We start from the raw sequence: 22,464 nt of genomic DNA on the forward strand, positions 1-22,464 counted from the left end.
CTACACTGGTGTGGAGTCCATTTGTGGTGTTTTCACTGTGTTACTGTGAGGGTTGGTACAAATACTTTACACATTGCCTTTGATAAGCCTGTCTGCTCGTGCCAAGCTACCAAGGGGGTAAGCAGGGGTTATCTAAAGAGTGTATCCCCCTTACCCTGACTAGAAGTAAGGGTCCCTATTTGGACAGTGGTACCTACCTCTGCCAACTAGAGACCCCCAGATCTAACATTGGTGGTCAGCGGTGAGGATTTGAACTTTTATTTGTACTTGACCCACAGTAATTGGTGTACATCACTAGTTTAAGTGCAGACCACTACGCAACCACATACTGTATTTTTGGTTCTATTTTTGAATAACTCTTCAGGAGCATCATGTCTCAGAAGGCAACTAGTGAGAGGGCAGAATTGGAGTTTTCCATTGAGGATCTGTATTCATACAAAGCTGAAGAGCTCAAGCAATTCTGCAAAGACCTTGGTTGCCCTGTGAAAAGCGGATCTAGGAAGGATGTGCTACATAAAGCCTTGAAGGCCTGGTGGGAGGCCCAAGATGGAAATGATGCAAATAGGGGGGATGGTTTTGAGCCCCACGATTTGCCTGTGAGCAACCCAGGCTCAAGGCCTGGCAGCACCCATTCCAGTAGGGGTCTCAATCCAGAGGAGTTAGAGGAGAATCAAAGAGTGAGAAACCATGAATTGGAAATAATGAGAATGAAAATGAAGCAATTAGAAGTAGAGAAAGAAAAGGCGGCGGAGGAGAGCAAGAATGCCCGTGCCTTGGAGGAGAAGAAATTGCTTCAGGCTCATGAGTTGAGCATGAGAAAACTGGATATCGAGGCCAAGCAGGGGGAGTCCGGTTCCAATGGTGGCAGCGCACAGCCAGTGCAGGGGGGTAAAGTATATATCCCCAAGGATTTGGTACAGAATTATAATAGGAGTGAGGATATCTATGCCTGGTTTACCTCGTATGAGATTGCTTTGAGAATGAATGGTGTGCCTGAACAGCATTGGGGGGCGGGCCTGTGGAAACATTTTGAGGCTTCTGGGAGGAGTGCTCTAGAGCCCTTAGAATTAGCAGGTACCATGACCTATCCCAATATGAAGGAGGCCCTATGTCTCAGGCATGGACTTACTCCAGAACAGTATAGACTGCAGTTTAGGAACTCCAAGAAGAAAGAGTCTGAGACTTGGATGGAGTGTGTGAATCTGTACTCGCGTGCACAAGAAGGTTGGATGAAGGGCAGCAAAGTAAATGATTATAGGGGGTTGTTGCATTTAATTAGTTGGGAGCACTTGAGTAGTCTATGTGTTCCAGAGCTGCGCGTGCATCTTTTAGACAGCAAGCTGACGGATCCCATTGAGCTTGCTAAGGAGGCGGACCGCTGGACCAGTACCAGGATCCACAGAGGAATTGTGGGTACCACAGCCAAAGGTGGGCAGGGTCCCCAGCAAAAGAGTGAGGGGGACAAGGGTAACCAAAAGGAGTTCTCTCAAGGGCCCCAAAACAGTTCCCAGGGGAAGAGTCCCAACCCCCCAAGCCCAAACCGACCTGGCCCCCTAGGGGCAGGCGGGACCCCAGGGGCCCACCTACCTGCTATCACTGCAATGAGGTGGGACACATTGCCCCTAAGTACCCCAAGAAACCTCCAGCACCCACTGGTGCTCCTAAACCGGGTTTAGTGAGTGTAGCTTTGGGGGAGGATTTAATTTCTAGTGAAGGGGCGGGACCAGCGGTTATGACCCTTGTCTCTTTAGGAGACCAAGGGATGGTCCAGGAAACCTACTGTCGGGTTCTGTGATATCTAAAGAGTGCCACTAACCTGGAAGCCGGGTACAGCGGGAATGATGCTAGTTTATCCCTACCCCTAAGAAGTAACCCCTGTACGTAGGTATATCACACGTCATAGTTGTCACCTCTACCGGGGAAAGGGAAAAAAGGGACAAAGGAAACAAAAAATAGTATTGCCTCCAGACGTTGGAAAGGAAAGAAGCGTGTGGTAACGACTCGTCTCTCCTGCTCTATGCCCACAATACCCTGTAAAGGAGACACAACAAATACACATCAAAATAGTAGTGAATACACCTCCCCGCCCTCTTATTATTTGGGAAGTCTAGGTACACTTACATGCATGGGTGCAGATCGAGAGTGTAGAAAAGAGGCAGTTCATAAACTCAGAAAGGAGGCGAAAATAACCATCAGGGACATTCAGTCTTGAATATAACTAATAAATGATATTTATCATTTTGATGTATATTCCTCGAGTCCCTCTGATTCTGTAGGAAAATGAAAGGAAAACCACCATGGAAGCGCTCACCCAGCACTCCCACGCTTCGGTCGCTGCGGAGAAATGAGGAGCAGCTCGGAGTAATGAGAACCAAGGGAATATGGATAGTTCCACGCGCGGACATAAACTCGCAATCCTTCCAGCAGGCAAAACGAAGGAGCAGGTTCAACCCACGCTGAACCCAGGAAACGCTCACATTCCCCACCTAGGATATTAGCGTAGAAGTCGCGGCTTCCAACGGAGTGTTGCTAGCATTCCCGGATTGTTAATGTCTCTCTCACGGCTACTCCGGACTGTGGTTGTAGGCGGGAAGCACCTCTGCAAAGATTGGTTCCACCGAGCCGACTCGCAAGACGAGACGCGCTCGGGAACCGGGGAAATACTTCCTCTCGCTTCCGTTTGCTTCCGTTTGCGTGCAGCGGAGCAAGGGCAAAAACCCGCGCTGCTCTTGAAGGCGGGATAAAGCTCGTGAACTCGCTCGAAACGGGGAACAGACAACAAAGGTGGTCAATCAGCAGGGCTCCTCCGAGGGTCCCAACCCAGGTAACGGATTGTTCGTGATTCAATAGAAACTTCTCAGGAACGGCTCGCATCCATGGCCACGCCAGGTGAACTCGAGTGACAAGCACTGTTTACCAGGGGGGCGGGGCTTATATACCTTGTGTGTTTCCTCCCCACTGCCTTATGGGAGATGTAGTGTATTAAGCCCGCAATCACACCCAACCACTATGCTCCTGCTCTTTGGCGCCCCCTCTGTTGGGTCATGACACCTACCTGCCCGAAAACACTAAGAAATACGGGCAGTGGGTGACCATCAATGGGAGGAGGGTGGAGGCTCTGAGAGACACAGGAGCCAGCGTGACATCTGTGAGGTGTCAGTGGGTGTCTGAAGAGCAGGTCATTCCCAATGTGCTTCACCCAGTAGTTGCAGCGGACAACTCGGTGCGCCACTGTAAGGTGGCGCAAGTTCCCTTTGAGTGGAGGGAGGTCTCAGGTCTCTTGAAGGTTGTTGTGAGTCCATCCATGCCTGTAGACTGTCTGCTAGGTAATGGCCTGGAGAGTTCCCCATGGAAGGAGGTAGAACGCCAGGCTCACATGGAGATGTTGGGTTTTCCTGAGTGGATCTGTGTGACCACTCGGTCTATGGCAGCCAGTAGGGGTGATTCCGCAGACCTGGAGCCTGAAACAGTGGCCCAGGAACCTGCCCAGAGATGAAGGAGCAGAGGGCGTGGGAAACCAGCCCCCACCATTCCCACAATCCAGGAAGGAGCAGAACCTGAGGGGGATGCCCTGGAACCTACAGGGGAACAGGTGGCCGAACTGGGGGAGCTACCTGAGCTGACCCATTGGCAGCAAGAGGGTGGTCCCTCCAGGGAGGAGTTCTGCAAGGAGCAGAAGGAATGCCCTTCTCTCATTGGTGTGCGGCAGCAGGCTGCAGACCAGGCAGCAGGTGGAGAGTCCAAGGATCATCTCATTTACTGGGAAGATGGGTTACTTTATAGTGAGCCTAAGGTCGCTGAGCCCGGTGCAGCCCGTGTGCTGGTGGTACCAGACCGCTTCAGGACCTTCCTAATGGGTCTGGCTCATGACGTGCCTCTCGCAGGACATCTGGGGCAAGACAAGACCTTCCAAAGGCTTGTCACCCACTTCTTCTGGCCCCAGATGAAGCACTTTGGTACATTCTGTAGGACTTGCCAGACTTGTCAGGCAAGTGGTAAGAGCGGAGGAAAGTGCAAGGCACCCCTCCAACCCTTTCCTGTGGTGAGCACCCCTTTCGAGCGGGTGGGCATCGACATTGTGGGGCCACTGGACCCCAAGACAGCCTTAGGCAACAGGTTCATCCTGGTCTTGGTGGACCATGCCACCCGGTACCCGGAAGCTGTCCCTCTCAGGACAATCACAGCACCCGTGGCGGGCCCTGCATTGATGGGGATCTTTTCCCGTGTGGGGTTCCCCAGAGAGGTGGTCTCCGACCGGGGTACCAACTTCATCTCTAGGTACATGAAGTCTCTGTGGAAGGAGTGTGGTGTAACTTATAAGTTCACCTCTCCTTACCACCCTCAAGGAAACGGGTTGGTTGAAAGGTTCAACCGAACTCTGAAAGGTATGATTATGGGCCTAGCGGAGCCCCTGAGACGGAAGTGGGACGTCTTTTTACCATGCCTGTTTGCCTACAGGGAGGTGCCTCAGAAGTCCTTAGGGTTCAGTCCCTTTGAGCTTCTGTATGGCCACCCTGTTAGAGGACCTCTCACTCTGGTGAAGGAGGGGTGGGAGAAATCCCCCGTGAAAACCCCCCCCAGGATGTGTTCAGCTATATGTTGGCCTTCCGCAACTAGATACTGCGCTTCAGGAAGCTCGCCCAAGAGAACATAGAAGCCAGCCTGGAAGAAATGAAAAGATGGTACGACCAGAATACCACTCTGGTCGAATTTCAACCTGGGCAGAAAGTGTGGGTGATGGCGCCAGTGGAGCCTTGTGCGCTCCAAGACAAGTGGACTGGGCCATATGAGGTGGTGGAGCGCAAGAGCGAAGTAACCTACCTGGTTAACTTTCAGACTCCAAGGCAGCCCCTGAGGATCTTACATGTGAACCGCCTCAAACCCCACTTCGAGAGGTCTGATGTAACCATGCTCCTGGCTACAGATGCTGGAATGGAAGAGGACAGTGACCCTCTTCCTGATCTCCTGGCAGCCAAGGAGCAAGACGGGTCAGTGGATGGTGTGGTCCTCTCGCCCACCCTGACCCTAGAACAGCAGAGGGACTGTCACCAGGTGTTGGGTCAGTTTTCCTCCCTGTTCTCCCTGACCCCAGGCGTCACCAACTGGTGCGTCCATGATGTGGACACTGGAGATAGTCCACCTGTAAAGCAGAAATTCTACAGGGTAGCTGACAAGGTCAGGGCCAGCATCAAGGAAGAGGTTTCCAAGATGTTGGCGCTAGGGGTAATTGAGCCCTCTAGCAGCTCCTGGGCCAGCCCAGTGGTCTTAGGTCCAAAAGCTGCTGTGCCCAGTGCCACCCCAGAACTCCGGTTTTGTGTGGACTAACGTGGGCTCAATGCGGTCACCAAGACTGACGCACACCCCATCCCCAGATCTGATGAGCTTGGGGATCGGTTGGGAGCTGCCCAGTACCTCAGTACGTTTGATTTAACATCTGGGTACTGGCAGATTGCCTTAACTGAGGGGGCCAAAGAGAGGTCTGCGTTTTCAACACCAGAGGGGCACTTCCAGTTCCGTGTTATGCCCTTTGGGTTGAAGAACGCCCCTGCCACATTCCAGAGACTGGTCAACCAGGTACTGTCCGGGTGGAGGAATTCAGCGCCGCATACCTGGATGACATTGCTGTGTTCAGCTCCACGTGGGAGGAACACTTGCAGCACCTCTGTGAAGTGTTGAAGGCTCTGCACAGTGCAGGCCTCACTATCAAGGCCAGTAAGTGCCAGATAGGGCAGGGTTCTGTGGTGTACTTGGGACACCAGGTAGGGAGCGGCCAGGTGGCGCCCCTCCAAGCAAAGATTGATACCATCCTGGCTTGGGAGCCCCTCAAGACCCAGACAGAGGTGAGAGCCTTCATAGGACTCACCAGGTATTATCGACAATTTGTCAAGGGATATGGCACCATTGTTGCCCCTTTGACAGAGCTGACTTCAAGGAAGCAGCCCAGGAGAGTGAATTGGACCGATGCCTGTCAAACTGCTTTTGATGCCCTGAAAACTGCCCTGTGCACGGCACCGGAGCTCAAGGCGCCTGATTTCTCCAGTGAGTTTGTAGTGCAGACAGACGCTTCAGAGCATGGTGTGGGAGCGGTACTCTCACAGATCAACGACGAGGGCTTGGACCAACCTGTAGCTTTCATTAGTAGGCGGCTACTTCCCAGGGAACAGAGGTGGAGTGCGATTGAAAGGGAAGCTTTTGCTGTGGTCTGGGCTCTGAAGAAGCTGAGGCCCTACTTGTGTGGGACTCACTTCCGGGTTCAGACAGACCACAGGCCCCTCAGATGGTTAATGCAGATGAGTGGTGAGAACCCAAAACTGTTGAGGTGGTCCATCTCCCTACAGGGAATGGACTTTACGGTGGAACACCATCCTGGTACAGAACACGCCAACGCTGACGGCCTGTCCAGGTTTTTCCGCCTTAGCGATAAGAACTCCCAAGAGGGTGGGTAGTTCTCCCCACTTTCAGCTGGAGGGGACACGTGTTAGACCTGGCATCTTTGGCGTGGTTTCCCCATACTTTTTGCCTCTACCTCCTGTATTTTTGACGCTATGCTGGATTTCGTTTTTGCTGGTTTAGATGCTTTGGGCACTTTGCCACTGCTGATCAGTGTCAAAGTGCAAGTGCTCCCTAGGTAAATTGTTATATTGATTGGTTATCCCTGATTGGCATATTTGTTTCACCTGTCAGCCCCTAGTAAAGTGCACTGAGTGTGCCAGGGCTGGTGATTCAAATGCTACTAGTGGGCTGCAGCACTGATTGTGCCACCCACCGGAGTAGCCCTAAAATGGTGTCACAGGCCTGCCACCGCAGTGCCTGGGTGCAGTTGCTAACTGCCATGCTGACCTGACCAGTGTCCACACTGGCCAGGCCAAACCCTTCCCTTTCTGTACACATTGGACACCCCTATGAAAGGCCCTAGGCACCCCCCTGGGCAGGGTGCAGTGTATGTGAAAGGTAGAGCATGTACTGGTGTAGGTGACATGCTCTGGTAGTGAATTACAGCCATTTTCGTTTTTCACTATTGAAAGGCTATCTTGCCCATAGGCTATAATGGGGAATGCTGAGTATAATGTTTACCTGCATATATTCCCATAGGAGCAAGATAGAAAGCTAAACTCTGGTATCCCTGAATTCAGAATTTAATAACACATCTTTTAAGAAGGATGGTTTTTAAATCCTGTGTGTGAAAACAGCACCTTTAGAAGGTGGCCGTTTTCCTTTTCTGCCCTTTCTGTGTGCCTTGGCCTGTTTGTGAATTGACTGTCTGGTTTGTGAGTGACAGGGACAGTGGTGGCTCCCAGAGGCTGGATGAGTCAGCCCTGGGCTGAATAGGGAAATTCCCCTGTAGATGGGTGGGAGTAGCAGCACCTGGGCCTGAAGAGGGCTGTGCCTGCCTTCCACAATGCTGGCTCCACCCCCTGCTGGGCGGCTGATGACCCTGCCCCTATCTCTCAAAGGAAAGAAGAAACCAAGTAAACAGAGTGCTCCAGGACTGGCCAGAACTGGTTCTGACTAGGCCAAGGCCCCTCTGCCTACAGAGGACAAAGGATGTTGGGGTAGAAGTATTGGGACCCAGACTACAGAAAATTAGATCATCCTGGAATCAAGAAGGAACCTCTGCCATGGAGAAAGCTGGAAGACTGAAGAGTAAGGACTGTCCTGCTGTGTGTTTGTGGGCTGACCTGCAGTTGCTTTGCTGCCAAGGAGAGGGGAAGGACTTTGCTGTTGCTGTGTCCCCTTGCTTGAAGAGATCTCCAAGGGCCTGAGAAGAGCTGGCCTCCTGTTAAGAAGTTCCAGGAACAAAAGGACTTCACCCCCAGCTTCCCCCTGAACTCTGCTGAGTGAGTTCTGCCCTTCCTAGAGTGCTTGATCCAATTGTGGGGCCTCTGGAAGTTGTGCCTGCTGTTGGGAAGCTGACCAAGAAGAAAGAAGCAAAGGATCTACGCTTAGCGAGAAAATTTCCGTCACTTCGCTTGTTAGCGGGCAGAATTTTATCGCTGCGAACATCGTCGGAGAGCCTGCTGCCGCTGAGCCGGATCATCGCTGGTGAAATCGTCGCACCACTCGTTAGTGGGCCGAATTTGTCGCTGTGAACATCGTCGCAGAGCCAGCCCAGATCCAAGCTCCGCTCGTTAGCGTGCCGAATTTTATCGCTGCGAACATCGTCGCAGAGCCAGCCATAATCATCGCACCGCTCATCAGCGGTCAGAATTTTATCGCTGCGAATATCGTCGCAGAGCCAACCCAGATCATCGCTGGGGAAATTGTCGCCCCGCTCGTTAGCGGGCCGAATTTTGTCGCATCGTGCCTTAGCGAGTAAATTTCTACTGGAAATGCTTGCCTTGGAATCCATACAAGTATCGCCTCACTTCCCATACAGACCGGATTCATCGCCCACGCCCGCTGCATGCAGCGGGGTTGTCGCATCGCCTCCCCAGGGTCTCAGGACTGATGCTGTTGCTTGTTTTTCGACGCCTGAGCGCCGCTAAGAACTTTTATTGCATCACCAGGTACTGTTGGCTAAAATTTACGCTAAGGTGAATGATTTTGTCGCTAAGCTAAGAACTCTTTTTGAAACCATATTCTTGAACTGTGTATGTTGGATTTTTGTCGTTTTGGTCTTGTGTAGTTTATATAAAAGTACTTTATTTATCTACACTGGTGTGGAGTCCATTTGTGGTGTTTTCACTGTGTTACTGTGAGGGTTGGTACAAATACTTTACACATTGCCTTTGATAAGCCTGTCTGCTCGTGCCAAGCCACCAAGGGGGTGAGCAGGGGTTATCTAAAGAGTGTATCCCCCTTACCCTGACTAGAAGTAAGGGTCCCTATTTGGACAGTGGTACCTACCTCTGCCAGCTAGAGACCCCCAGATCTAACACTGACCATCACACTCATACAAGTGTGACAATTCTGGGGCTGAACTATTTGTGTGTCCAAGAGTTTTCATGCGCCAATAAAAATGTCAAGATCACTCTAGTAAATATTGGAGTGCTGGAGCAAGATTAGCGTTTTGTTTAGTGACAGTTTTCACGAAAGAACATGAACCACACAGATTTTCAAAACTGTATTTAATGAGGATTGGCAGTGAGTTACTGCTTTTTACTAGGTTAGTGCCCATCCATTTCTGGTGCTATAAAGCAGTTAAGATCTTGTTAGAATTTTTGTGATTGTGATTTCTGATATTTATATGTTTTTGTGTCTTCATTTCTTGATTTTGCTCGTGAGAAAATAAATGTCACTCGTAGTCATTGAATGTCACTCATAATTATAGTGAAATTATATAAATTTCACTCATAAGCAATATGAAACCTTGGCAGCTATGTGCTGATTAAGGCTATGATTGCCCAAGCACGAGGGATAGCTGTGATGTCTCACTCTGTAAACCGGTCTGTCACTGGAGGAACCCCTCTGCAGCCCGAGGCTCAATCCTGTAAGATTTGCTTGGCCTGAGCACATAACTAAGGACAGTTATGCTGTGCAGAGCGTTAACTTGAAAAGTTGGTTCAACCTAGGAGATAACTGCCCAGCTCAAGCTTGGAACTAAGACAGCGGTGTTCAGGCACTCGACTCTTTCAAACCCTGTATTCAACCCTGGGAAACTGAACGGATGACCAAAACGGTTTCGCGAAGGGACACTACTTGCTTCGGACCAGGCAGGCATAAGGTAGAGAGCATTGTTAAGACTACCCACTGCCCACACCAGACATTGTTCAATGTGTTCTGGTCGGGGCCACTCGCTGTCCTGCACAGAATGTATAGTGCTGTGAAGGAGTGAAATGCTGTGTAATGTGCTACAGGAAGTCCTAATAAGCATTTGCAATGCAATAGATCTTGCATTTTTGAGAGTTTAAGCTATTGGCATTGTAAATGACAATGCCTTTTATTTATGTGTTTTAAAAACCAACACATATAAAAAAGGCATTGTCATTTATAATGCCAATAGGTCAAGCTCTCACAATGCAAGACCACTTTCATAGTGGCCGCGCCCCTTTCTTTAGACACTGCTCACCGTATTCAAGTTACAGCGAACTGCATCTAAAAAAAGGGGCGCAGACACCATTAAAGTAAAAGCACGTCATGGGGCGCTTTTACTCGGAACAACAACAAGCATTTGCAATGCAATAGGTCTCGCATTTACAGGAGTTTGAGCTATTCGCATTGTAAATTACAATGTTTTTTATTTATGTTTTGGTTTTTAAAACAAATAAAAGGCATTGTTATTTGCAATGCTAGTAGCTTAAACTCTCGCAAATGCGAAACCTATTGCATTGCAAATGCTTGTTTATGCTTCTGAAGCTGTTGGTGAGAGGGGTTCGTTCACCAATGGCCCCCAACAGCCAGACCCAATCTAGAGTTACACGGGGGCTATTGAGAGGGGTATTTAATACAGTCGATGTCTACACACACAGACAGTGGTCATCTTCAAACCCTGTACATTGGGGGTCCAGCCATTTTACAGATGCGTGCCAGAAGGCCACACAGTAACGCAACTGTCCAGGAGGGGAAATCCACCACCCTGCCGAGGTCAGGGAGCTCAGGGAGGTTTCCGTATGCACAGTAAACTTTCAAAAGTTACAACCTTAAAGAAATACTGATGGTCTGTGCGAAACGTCTCGGACATGTTGTTTGAGCAAAAAAACTCTAATAAATGGCTAATTCCATGGAAATATGAGAACTGTATTTATAGGCAGATAAAGCACATGATCTCCCACAGTTTGACATGTCTGTGATTACTTCACCCATGCTTCCCACATACCTTTCCACTCACCATATCTATCACATGTGTGAACTTCGAGCAGTTCTGAATGTCCTGCCCCAACACTTTCCATTCTGAGGCTCTGAGTTTTAGGACTGTGCCTAGATGCTGCTCACACCAGGGGCCGTCTTGCACACAGTGCTGGGTGGGGGTTTACGTGCGTGCCCCCAGGGCACTGCTGTAGTACACAAGGGACTCCCAGTAATGAAGGTGCCATGCCGCCGCTGCCTTTCACGCCCCCTCATTACTCCTGGCGCTCTCAGCCCAAACAGCAAATTAGTGAGAGGGCCTGGAGCCACCCACCGCGCGTGAAGAGCAAAAACAGAGGGGGAGCTGCGCACGAGGAACGGGGAACATGCGCGTTCTTGGACTCTTCCCACAGGCACGCAACATGGGCGGGCGGAGGGATGGACACGTGAGCTGATGAATGAATGGATGGATGAACGGCAGGTGCATGCTTTGATAGATGAGTGGCAGGAAGGATAAGTGGATGGATGAGTGGCGGGAAGGATGAGACGATGGATGAGTGGGTGGATGAGTAGGTGGGCGGCTAGAGGGAGGGACAAGGGAGCAGATGGATGACGAGATCAGCGGGCACCTGCTTTGATAGATGAGTGGGTGGCTGGAAGAGCGGGTGGAGGAATGGTCGAGTGGGCAGATGGGTGGATGAATGAGAGATTGGTAGGTGCATGTGTTGATAGATGAGCGGGTGGATTAGTGACTGGGTGTTCTGATTGGTTAGATGAGTGGTTGAATTTGATTCATCTCCCTCGAGTGCATCAAAGCAGCCATGTGGTGAGGTTATCACGCAGCGTGTTTGTTTAAAGACCCGATTCAGCTGGACAAGAACACAGAGGTCTGAGGTGTGACCTAGAGCAGGGGTGTGCCGCATTTGCCTAAGAAGACTCGATCGATGCCACATTTTTAGAACCACCAACTACATAAATGGCTCCTTCTCATTTGAATGAATTCTCCAGACCCGTGTACCCATTGGACGCAGCGCCCATGCAGAGACGGGGCAACATTACAGGACAAGCAAAGGGTGCAGCCTGTGTGCCTTGTGCTGCGTACAGTGCAGTCTTTCCTGTTTTTGTGATCGGCACTTCTGCAAGCCTAGGGGGTGTTTACTGTATGCCTTCACTTGCTTAACTTTTCGTTAAATAATATATGCACTATATTTCTAAGTGTTATCTTTGAGTTCTATGAACGACCCTGCATCAAATTCCCCGCTCTAATCGCTAGTTCTAAAGGTCACTGGTTTGCAGAGGATGGGTCAATATATAGAGATATGGAAACAAAAACTAATACTTCTTATCCAATGAGTTGCTTACACTGGCGAGAAATACAGTTGAATCAAAGTTCACAATTTTAGAAATATCTACAAATAGCACTGAAGGAGTTATCGGCACATGTGATTTGGGATATGACCATAACAACAACATCCTTAAAGAAAGCGAGAAAAAAAATTGTCGCACCAGGCGCTTCTGACTCTAAAGCCCATCCAGACCTAACGTCTGTAGCTGCATCAAGGAAAGCAATGTGTAATACAAGTTTCCCTGAAATAATAATAATACTCAGTGCGTCTATTTTAGAGAAGATGCAGAGGAGTAGAGTAATGGGTGCTTGCAATATCACTGCAAATAAGGGCAGGGGACAGGCAACAGCCTGACCCACTCTGGCAGGAGGTGACGCCGGGATGGCGAAGACAGGCAGAATGAATATAAGTGCTTTGCCCCTTGGTTTGGCCCCCTCACCCCAAAGGGAGGGGATTGTGGCTGGACCGGGGGCCTTAGTGGAAGCCACCCCCCCCCCGGGAGCAGAACCCGGGCTGCTGGAAAGGGTGGGGGTAAGGGAAGCGTAGGCAGGACATTACTGGGCAGCAGATTAGGACATGATAGGACAGGATAGAGGCATGGAAGAAGGAAAGAAAGTAAAGGAGAGGCATTCATGGAGGGAGGAAGGGAAGCAAGGGAGGGATAGAGTCATGAGGGAGGAAAGGAAGCAAAGGAAAGACAAAGAGCCATGGAGAAGGAGATAAAGTAAAGAAGAGAGACATTCATGGGTGAGGAAGGAAAGCAAGGGGGGGTCAGAGACATAGAGGAAGTAAATGAAATGCAGGTGAGATAGAGGGAATGAGGGTGGAAAGTAAGCAAGACATGGGTAAAGGCTTGGAGGAAGGAAAATAAGTAAGGAAGACAAAACAAGCGGCAAACATCAAAGCGGATGCGAAAGTGAAAGCAAATGGTGTGCAGGCTGCCAAATGGTGTGCGCGCCCGGCGCACATGCACTGTATTTGGAGGCCTGAAAGCACTTGCTTGCACTTCCAGATCCCCCATTTACAAAAGCTCTCGCGAGAGCAGCGCTAAAGCGCTGGCTCAGGCGAGACCTAAAAAGTGCCCCATAACCAGATACTGCAGTAGAGGGCAGCGTTTCACCAGAGGCCAAATACATCGTTATCCTTATTTATTTTGTAACTTTCCCCATATTTTTGTAGCCTTACATCTTCCTTTTATAATTTTTTGTTCTTTTCCCACCTCATAGAACACGCTTAATTGACACCTTGTCAACGCAAAACATCCTACTGTCAGTCCATGAGACCAGCCATGCATGAACATGCATTGCCAGCTCCGTATGGGCACTCAGTCAATGGCAGCTGAGTTGACGTTGACTGGGTGCCCATATGGGCCCAAAGCGCATCTCTTTTGACTCATGAAGCAGAATTTACGAATAGGGGTCACGGTGATTTATCTTTCTTCGAGTGTATGGAATGGGGTTCCGCATCTTTACGTGATAGCATTGCTGGATTCATGACCACCCAAAACTGTGCAAAACAGATGTAAAACACAGATATTAAGTGTTCAGTCACAGTTATGTTAAGGAACTTGTGAGCACAAATATGTCCAGAGGCCTCATGGCGCTGAGCAGTGTCAATGAATCTCGTTCCCTGTTTGGCCTTTAAATAGTTTTCACTTTGACAAAACTTCAGTTGCAAAAAGCAAAGCCCCTCCTCCCCCTGCCTGGCCTGGCGAACTGGTCCCAGGACTGAAGTCAATGCCCCCGTGTGTAAGGAAACGTGAAATAGAACCCCTTATCCTGCACAGAGAGGCCTTTTAACTTCTACAAAGGCAGCAGTGTAGGAAGTACCTGGGGAACTGATACCGGTTAAAAGAGGCAACGTCACGCCAAGACAAAAATACCATTCTGAATATTTTCTACAGAGACCAACATGGCGCTTGCCAAACACCCCTCTTCCAGGTTTGTATTTGAGCAGGTCTTGACAGTACTTTGAATTGTACCATTGACGCATGACATAATTTCATATATTGTCTTATGCTCAAGCCTATTCCTGATGCGCCTTACCACCACTGGCCAACAATCCATGTAGACTTCAGCGTAAGGCGTGGATAATGCAGTTAGAAAGAAAACTAGTACTTACTGCAACATTGTCGCCGAATTATCCTGTTTCTCCAAGGACGTTTTCGAATCCACCTCAAACGCGACGACAGATCCATTGCCTGCCGGCAACAGGGTGGCCAGTAACATCTCAGAGCACCGAAACAAAATCCATCATCACCAGAAACCGTGGCATACCCACAAAACAAAAAATTCCTGCCTCGCTTCTGACACAGAAGGTCCGGTTAGCCTTGCGAGTCAAGTATGCCGTTTCACGACAGTGCTCCGGCTATCGCGCCGTGACAACGAGAGGCCGGGTTTCCCATTCTCGCATCACCGTCAATGTTTTATGCATGAACACGGAGGGGGAGGTAATTTCTTCCAATAGAAGCTGGTAATGACTCCTTTCGACTTCTTAGCGAGCAGGAAATGGAAGGGGCTGGACAGCAGAGCAGGCGCAGCCAGAAGATAACCTGCTGTCTGTCACACAACCCTTGCGAGCGGACAGAACCCCTTCTGTACACTTCCTGTGCAGGGCCAGCGAAGGATTCTAGTAGAGCGTGACACACTTGCGTGACAGACACACTTGTTGACTGGACTCACCCTGGCTGCTGGCCCGACATCATGAGCACGCATTAATGGGCTATCGACATCGAGAGCTCCTTATGTACTAATACCATGCAGCGTTTGACATTATCATATTTAATACGAAGGGCCCCGGAGTATATCTCCGATATGATTTCCCTGCGGATTCACTCTTATATAAAGTGGTGTCACCCCTGGTTCTGGCCTGTGCCATACACAGCTCCCACAATATATATACATAAATAAATATGTTATGTAATGAACTAAGGAGGAGGCATCGAAGCTAAAGGTTTAGAGAGTATGGGATGCCTATTTTTTCAGGAGTTTGATATAGCGCGAACTCGACCCGAAGGTATCGGAACGCTTTACATGAGCACCAGTTGCCTTACAGACGGACACATTCATTTTGTTGGGGACGGGGGATTACGGCCGCGAAAGTGAAAGCAAATGGTGTGCAGGCTGCCAAATGGTGCGCGCGCCCGGTGCACATGCACTGTATTTGGAGGCCTGAAAGCACTCGTTTGCACTTCCAGATCCCCCATTTACAAAAGCTCTCGCGAGAGAAGCGCTAAAGCGCTGGCTCAGGCGAGACCTAAAAAGGCTTTCACAAACAAATCTTTTTTTGGGTAAAAGCACCCCATCCGTGCTTTCACTTTAATGGTGTGCATGCCCCTTTTTTTTACGTGGCTCACTGTAACCTGAATACGGCAGCCGCGTCTAAAGAAAGGGGCGTGGCCACTATGAGTGAAAGCATGGTATACGGGTGTAGGAGAGTAGGGTCTGCTATCCTATGAAGACAAAAACGAGACACTGTTCCAAGGGCAGAGTGCACACTTGCGCTTTCAAGAAGAAGAAAGAAAAAGAAAAAGGGTGATCCTAGGTGAGATGGACACATAAATCAGGGGGAGGGATACATGTTACCTCCTGTTGCCCTCACACACCCCAGAGGGTGTCATGCTTCATCATCGGGCGTTTTGCTCCTCGTTGGGCCGGCGCTGCAATTCCCAACGGGGCCCCCGAAGGGTCACTTTATCGGAGTTCTTTTGAGGTATGCCGGATGGTGCATGCGGGTGTGTGGGGGGGTTAGGTCCTAATGAGGGTCAACAAGTGTGTGCATATTAATAACTGGTGAGGGGTGACCTCAAAAAGATAATTCAATGAGGTAACAACCTTCACAGAATAAAAAAACCAAGACTAAGGTGTAATCCCAAAAAGGCTCAATGTGCCTAAATAACGTAAAACGGTCAACATGTTTCACGCCTGTGTTGCCCTAAAGGTCACCCCAAATTTTTGCTTCACTGGTTTTTGACATATTGAGGCTGTGGGCCTGCTAATCAGACCCCCAGCCTGCTGTTCTCTCTAACTAAATTGACACTATGCCCCCTAGGTGCATAACCAATTGGAAGTGGATCACCCCGTGAGCCCCTGTACCAGTGTACACTAGGTACCCAGGGCATTGGTGTATCTGAGGCCTGCCAGGGGCTGAAGCATGTATTATGCCACCCCAGGCTTGGCCTAACAAATTTGACACAACTGGCTGATCAATCAGCTGGGGTAAGCTGGTGTACCCACCTCTTACTTAGGTGTAGTATACCTATACCTAACCTTACATGGGACACATGGTAACCTACAAGTCACTCCTATGGCAGGCCTTGACAATCCTGAAGGCAGAGTGCTTGGTTCCATGTGAGATGGTGCTCTGGCATGAGCTGAGCCTGTCTGCAGTGGTCGGAACAACTTCCTTCTACCGTTTCCAGATATCGTCATACCATATACTCTTAAGTGCATTATGAACCTCGCGGTTAAATGCTATCTTTGGTTTGGCTTTATCAAAACATGTCGAGTAAGGTGTCATACGAATTGGAATACTAACCCCTCGCCAATTCTGGCGACGGGGTTAGCATTCCACCCTTCTAGAGGGACACGACATGTACAGTACCTGAAACCCGGGTAAAATCAGACATAGCCTCAGCTCCACAAAATGGATGCTGCCACCACAGACACAAGTCTGCCCTCCTGCTGCTGGGAGTCCTTCCAGCTTGAGAGAAGTGGACAAAGGGTTTCCTGCCAGGGGAGGTGCGAGCACCACCCCAGACAGGATTTTGTGTATTGGTCAGGTAGGGCTTGAAAGAAACCAGACATGCCTGAGGCTCACAAGGAGCCTCGGTGCATATGCCAGTTCAATCCGGTCCTGGGGCACACCAGCCCCGGACCTGGGGCGAGCTGGACAAAGGATTGGGGGTGTAACCACCCCCCTTCCTGGTCCCACCCTTAGGGAGGGACCTAGCAGGTAGTCCGGCCCCTAGAATCCGCTTAAAGGTAGGAGCTGTGTCCTAAGACTTCAGACATCCTGGAATCAACTTAACTACAAGAAGAAGACGGGAACTTCGACGCTCTGCTGCACAGAGGACTGAAGGAAATCTCCCCTATGGTCAGGGAGTGACCATCTTGCTAACGCAAGCACCAACCAGCTATTCGACGTCTGCTTTGCCGCCGCCTCCTGCCGGAGCCCGAGCCCAGAGCCCGACAAGACCTGGACCTCCAGACCTCTCACCGCCCGATCCACAGTCCCTGCAAAGAAGGGACCCGTGGAGGCACCGAGACACGTGGAGCCAGCCATCTTGGAAGACCAACGACAAGCTGCAAGCGCAACGACAGAGGCTCCCTCCAAGTTGTGCTTTGGGTCCTGAGAAGCCCAACCACCGAGCAGCATCTGCACCAAAGGTGAGCCCTCCAGCATCTCCACGATCTGCGTGGGGCCCCTCTGCACTTTGCATCTCGACGCGCCTGCCCGGTCCCTGGCCCGTTGGCTAGTGGCCATTTTGGCGACCTATTTTGAAATCAACGACGCTGGTCTGGTTGCTCCAGACTGGCCCTAGCTGCTCTCCAAAAGAGCAGCCTCTCTGATCTTGCTGGTCAGAACAATCAGCTTTCCTCTCTTTCCACGACTCCTGCCTTTGCCAAGGCTTGTTTGCTTCGTTCGAGTCGCCGACAGCGAGAGCCTTTGTGGGACAGCTCGTGAACCGACTCCTGGACGTCGTCGACCTTCAGGGACCACGTGGCTGCGGAGACAAGCTACACCTCATCACCTGTTTGCACCCAACATCGCCTGGTACCTACCTGGTGCCACGCCGGTCACTGGCTAGTGACTGTGAACACTGTCCCCTCTGCTTTCAGGTCTTCTACAACTCCGATCCACTCTTGGATCCACCGCATCTCTTCTGGACCGACCGCCTGCAGCATCTTTGTCATCAGGCTCCATTGAATCGATAGAAGAAACCCGACGCACTTCGAGACCTATGCACCCGCTTCCTGTGGGTGAGGTAAAGCTGGCACTCCGGTGCCCAAGTGTAGAGAAACATCTCTAGTGTCTGTGTTTTGAATCTTAAGATCGTAGTCCATCCAGAAGACCCTTTCTGCAGTAACTTTTAAACTTTTACGCACCCATTGAAAACCTATGGGAGCCCGCGTGTAACTTTCCTCACTGCACACGCGACCCGTGGACCTCCTGGTCACTAACTAAAGTTAGCTCCTTGTAGGCCCAGCGATTCTAGAGGCCCTAGGCCTTTTCCCTTTCCTGTTCGTGGTACTTATACCACTATTTTAGTATATGGTTTGAGTGGCCACCAGGGCCCATCCATATAAAGTGCAACTTCTGTATATTATAACATTGTCTTGTTTAACGATTTGTGCTCCTGTGCTCATAAAGAGTCTAGGGGATACTTTGAGAAATAAATACATATATATTTTGAATATATATCTGTGTGGTGTCCTTTCATTGGTATAAAGGGGGGTTGCAATTGGTAAAACAGCCTGCTTAACACGCTTTAACGAGTTTAGCCTCAAAGACTGCTTAGCCTACGCTACCACTAGGGCAGCTAGTCCGAAAAGGTTGACTTACAACCACACCATAAGGGTTGCTTGGCATGGTACAAGGTGGTCACTTTAACTAGTGAACATCATATACCAGGCCAACTTCTCACAACGGGCTTTCACTGAAAGAAAGAAAAAAAGTTTTGTAGCGCGGCCACTGAATTTAAAGTAGACCACGCTGCCGAATTAAATAAATAAGCGCGACCTCTCTACTTAAAGTGGACTGTGCGGCTAAAGTAAATAAAGAAACGCAGCCGCTATTGTTAAAGCGGACCGTCTTTAGTAATTAAAATAAAAGCGGGCGGCGTACTGCTTGTAGGAAAGCACGTAGTGGGTGGAACAGGGGAAAATCATTGAAGAAAATAGTGCTCACAACCTAGATAAAGCAGACAGTGTAACAACACAAGTAAAATGTCCAGTCCTCATGGGAGGATATGCAGACAAGGCGGTATCAATGAGGGACTACTAAGCCAATTCATGAATGAAAAGCAACGATTTAGAAAGGACAGTAACATTGAAAAGATGGGCGGTATTTGGAAAGACCTTCAAGTTCCAACCTGAATACAGTATGCATCGCAGAGCTGCGCATGCGCTGCCCATACTCTAACTAAAAAGGAACACATCTCTGAGGAGAGGCACAGCTCTATGCAGCATACAGCGCATGTGGCCGTGCGCGAAGGCCAGCTGGGAGGTAGTGTCTACATATGCAGTGGGAAGTTACCATTTCAAGATGGCCAAAGTGTTAAATGTGACAGGGGTACATGATTGCTGCTGACCTAATAAGAATAAAAGGCTAAGTAAGCAAGCTGGTTTTCAAGCCTGTGTCCTACATATGATGTAAATGCAAGGGCTCCAAAACACTGGATGTTTAAAGGCTTCTTGCTCACAAGAAGTTAGGGGTGCTCAGAGGTATTACAAAGCTCCCAAGCGAGCCCCCCCCCCCCTTTTAATGCACCCTTACATTGAAGTCCGGTGGCTGTGCCGTGCCGCACTAAGTGGGAAGTGCTTGGTCTTAATGTGCAGTGCACGTGGGCACATACCACGGCAAGTTGTTACGTGTACAGTGGGAAGTTACCATTTCAAGATGGCCGAGGTGTTAACTGTGACAGGCATACATGATTGCTGACGACCCAATAAGAATAAAAGGCTTCTCTGCTATTCCAAACTGTGTGGACCTCTACAAATATCTTATGTGACCATAATCACATATGAGAGCACTGTTGTGTTTGATTTAACAGAATATACTGTTGCTCTATCTATAATAGGAATCTAGATGCTGAATTGCACAACCTGAGCCTAGAAAACCTGGATCAAGCCTTGCTTCTCTGCTATTCCAAACTGTGCCAACCCTAGGCAATTATCTTATTTGACCATTATCACACATAAGAGCCCTGTTGTGTTGGATTTAATAACTATACTGTTGCTCCATCTGTAATAGGAGTCTCGGCCCCATATAGAGGTAAAACATGACGCGTGACATGCCTCTTAGTTCACTCATGGCATTGCTGTCCAGGCGGGGTAAGAAATGTTTCTAAGTTATAGTTTAATGACTATCACTTTTAACACATGCTTTTTAGAGCAGCGCTGGATGTAGTACTAATTTGAAAAGCTTTCGCTATAGAAATACATATTTTTTAATTTTGAAGAGACTTTATCGTATTTTACGTGTTGCACGACTTGCATACCAAATAAATGCATGGCTCGCTTCGTGTTATGGCTTGTTTAGCCGAGCCAGACCCTCGGTTGGGCTCCAGCCTGTATACGAAATGTATTATTTATTGTAAGACGTGTTTTCCCCAGACTCTTGTCTTACGCATGAGCATTTACAATCAGTGTGTGTGTGCGTGGGGGGGGTTCGCTGAGGCCTCAACTTCTGAGAAGTGTGGCGTATGCGGCGAGGGGTCTTCTACAGCGTACGATCGGAGTATCTGCCCCCCTCACCTTGATGTTCAGTGGGCGCAAGCAGAGGAGCCTCTTCAATAATAACCACCTGTCCCACCTCGAGCCCCCAGCAGGTGTTCCCGGCACGGCGCGGACAGATGGCTCAGACTCCTCTGGAGACTCGTCTTAAACACTCTTCCGGGATGGACGGTACCTGGTTCCTCCTCTCCGGAAGCCAGCCCTCTCGGCCCCTCCCCGCGCTCGGCACACACTTCCTGGTGTTCATGCAGCAGTGGAACTCACCTGGGCAAGTGTGTGGTCGTAGTCACCATTAATGAGAGATGTAGATGTCCTTTTTGTGGCGTCTGCAGGATTGGCACGAGGAGGAGCAACAGACACGGCAGGAAAGATAAAATATTTTAATATTCATGACGGTTTGAATTGCAGACTTCGCATCCTGAATTGCCTCTATAAAATGCTAGGTGGTGTAGTATCCGGCTGGATACATTCTAGTGGTCAGCCCGTGATGTAACACACTGTACACCCACCCACCACAGGCGTCACCAGTCAGGTGACCCTGTTAATAAAAGAGGCCGGGCGCACGTGCCCTGGGCCAATTATCTACCATCCATCCGGTGTCCGTGTGCTCCTTCACAACATATGTGGGCCTAGTGCCCAGTAACTTTACAATGGCGACGAGGCGGGTATCTCACCCCGTGTGCCTTCCGATCTGTCATTCCTCGTGGGGTAGGAAATGAACCTGTCAAGCGGGACCCCCGGTGAGCCCTCTACAACTACCCGTGTCTGCGGAGGGGACTGAACCCATCGTGGTGCCCGGCCACCGGCTCCCAGGCCCGGGAGGAGAAGCGGTGCCTGCATGGTGCCTCACACATGCCTGTTGCTGGCACGAGAGCCGTGGCCGTGCCGAGGGGGAGAAAGGCCACCCAGAGCCTACATCGCCACCCAGGGCCTGAGCCGGTGCTACGGAGAAGGTCTCGGCAGAAACGTGCAGGCGCCCACACACTGCCGCCGTTGCAGCCCTGATGCCGCCCGGCCAGACAGAGGAAGGTCAGTGGCCACGCAAGCGGACAGACCCCATGTGACTGGCATCCGCTAGTGCTGCGCGAGAGGAACCGGAAGCTCGGACCCTCCAAGTACACACACTCATGCCCTGAGGCGCACACAGGCTGTCTGCTGCGCCGATAACAGAGGGAGAATGGACGCAGCCAACCCCAGTGCCCACAGCAGCAGCCTGAGGTCGAGGGGAGGCACTGCACAGCATGACTGCCCCTCTACGCCGTCCTCACACCCCTGCACCTTAGCCACCGGGATCAAGCGGACAACGGCGCACCAACCGGCACAAAGCGGAGCCATCCCTGTCCTGGTGTATCACACAAAGCCTGCGATCACACGCACCACCCCAGTGAACGAGCAATCACGTCCGCCAGCCTGTCTGTCTCCCAGCCGCTGGTAAGGACGCAGCGCCCCCTCAGACAGTAGCACCAAGGACACAAAGAGAGGGACACCTACTGTCAAAGCCGCTCCCCACCTCACACCAGCATCCGTCTGTACAGCGCCCGCAAGACATCGAAGCTCACGGCGTGAGAGAGTGGCTGCCGCGGCCGCGTGGGACGCACCTGCGCCACCTTGCGGTCGGCGGCAAAACTGCACCACGAGCTTCGAAAGAAAGTGGTGGATGAGTGCGACCACATGCCGACATCCTCTGGACCCGCAGCGCGCAGGGCAGACACCCAAGAGGGACATCACCAGCATTGCCCCGCCGGTACCCACGAAAACTGTCAGGTTCCCAGAGGAAGACTCAGCTCACGTTAAAGAGCCAGCAGCACCGCCCAGCTGCAGTGTTGTGCACCACACCCTGCGGCATGACTGCCATGGGCATGCGCCAGCCCGAACAAGTCGGACACTGCTGAAAGTACGTGCCTGGCAGCGCTACATGCCCATGCGGAAGAGGCCGC

General features: G+C 50.4%; 1 protein-coding gene across 2 annotated transcripts in view; it reads right to left on the reverse strand.

Moving 5' to 3' along the window:
• Positions 1 to 20,734, reverse strand: part of LOC146870743 (AP-1 complex subunit gamma-1-like) — a 294,245-nt gene extending 273,511 nt beyond the window's left edge. Inside the window, exon 1 of one of the 2 annotated variants that reach the window (XM_085646315.1) lies at positions 20,549 to 20,734. The gene's annotated coding sequence lies outside the window, so the exon portion shown is untranslated. The remainder of the gene's footprint in view (positions 1 to 20,548) is intronic. The other variant, XM_085646317.1, reaches the window with a different exon arrangement.
• Between the last annotated feature and the right edge of the window lie 1,730 nt (positions 20,735 to 22,464).

The sequence above is a fragment of the Triturus cristatus genome, chromosome 1_1, assembly GCF_964204655.1.
Source record: "Triturus cristatus chromosome 1_1, aTriCri1.1, whole genome shotgun sequence".
NCBI classification, from domain to species: domain Eukaryota; kingdom Metazoa; phylum Chordata; class Amphibia; order Caudata; family Salamandridae; genus Triturus; species Triturus cristatus.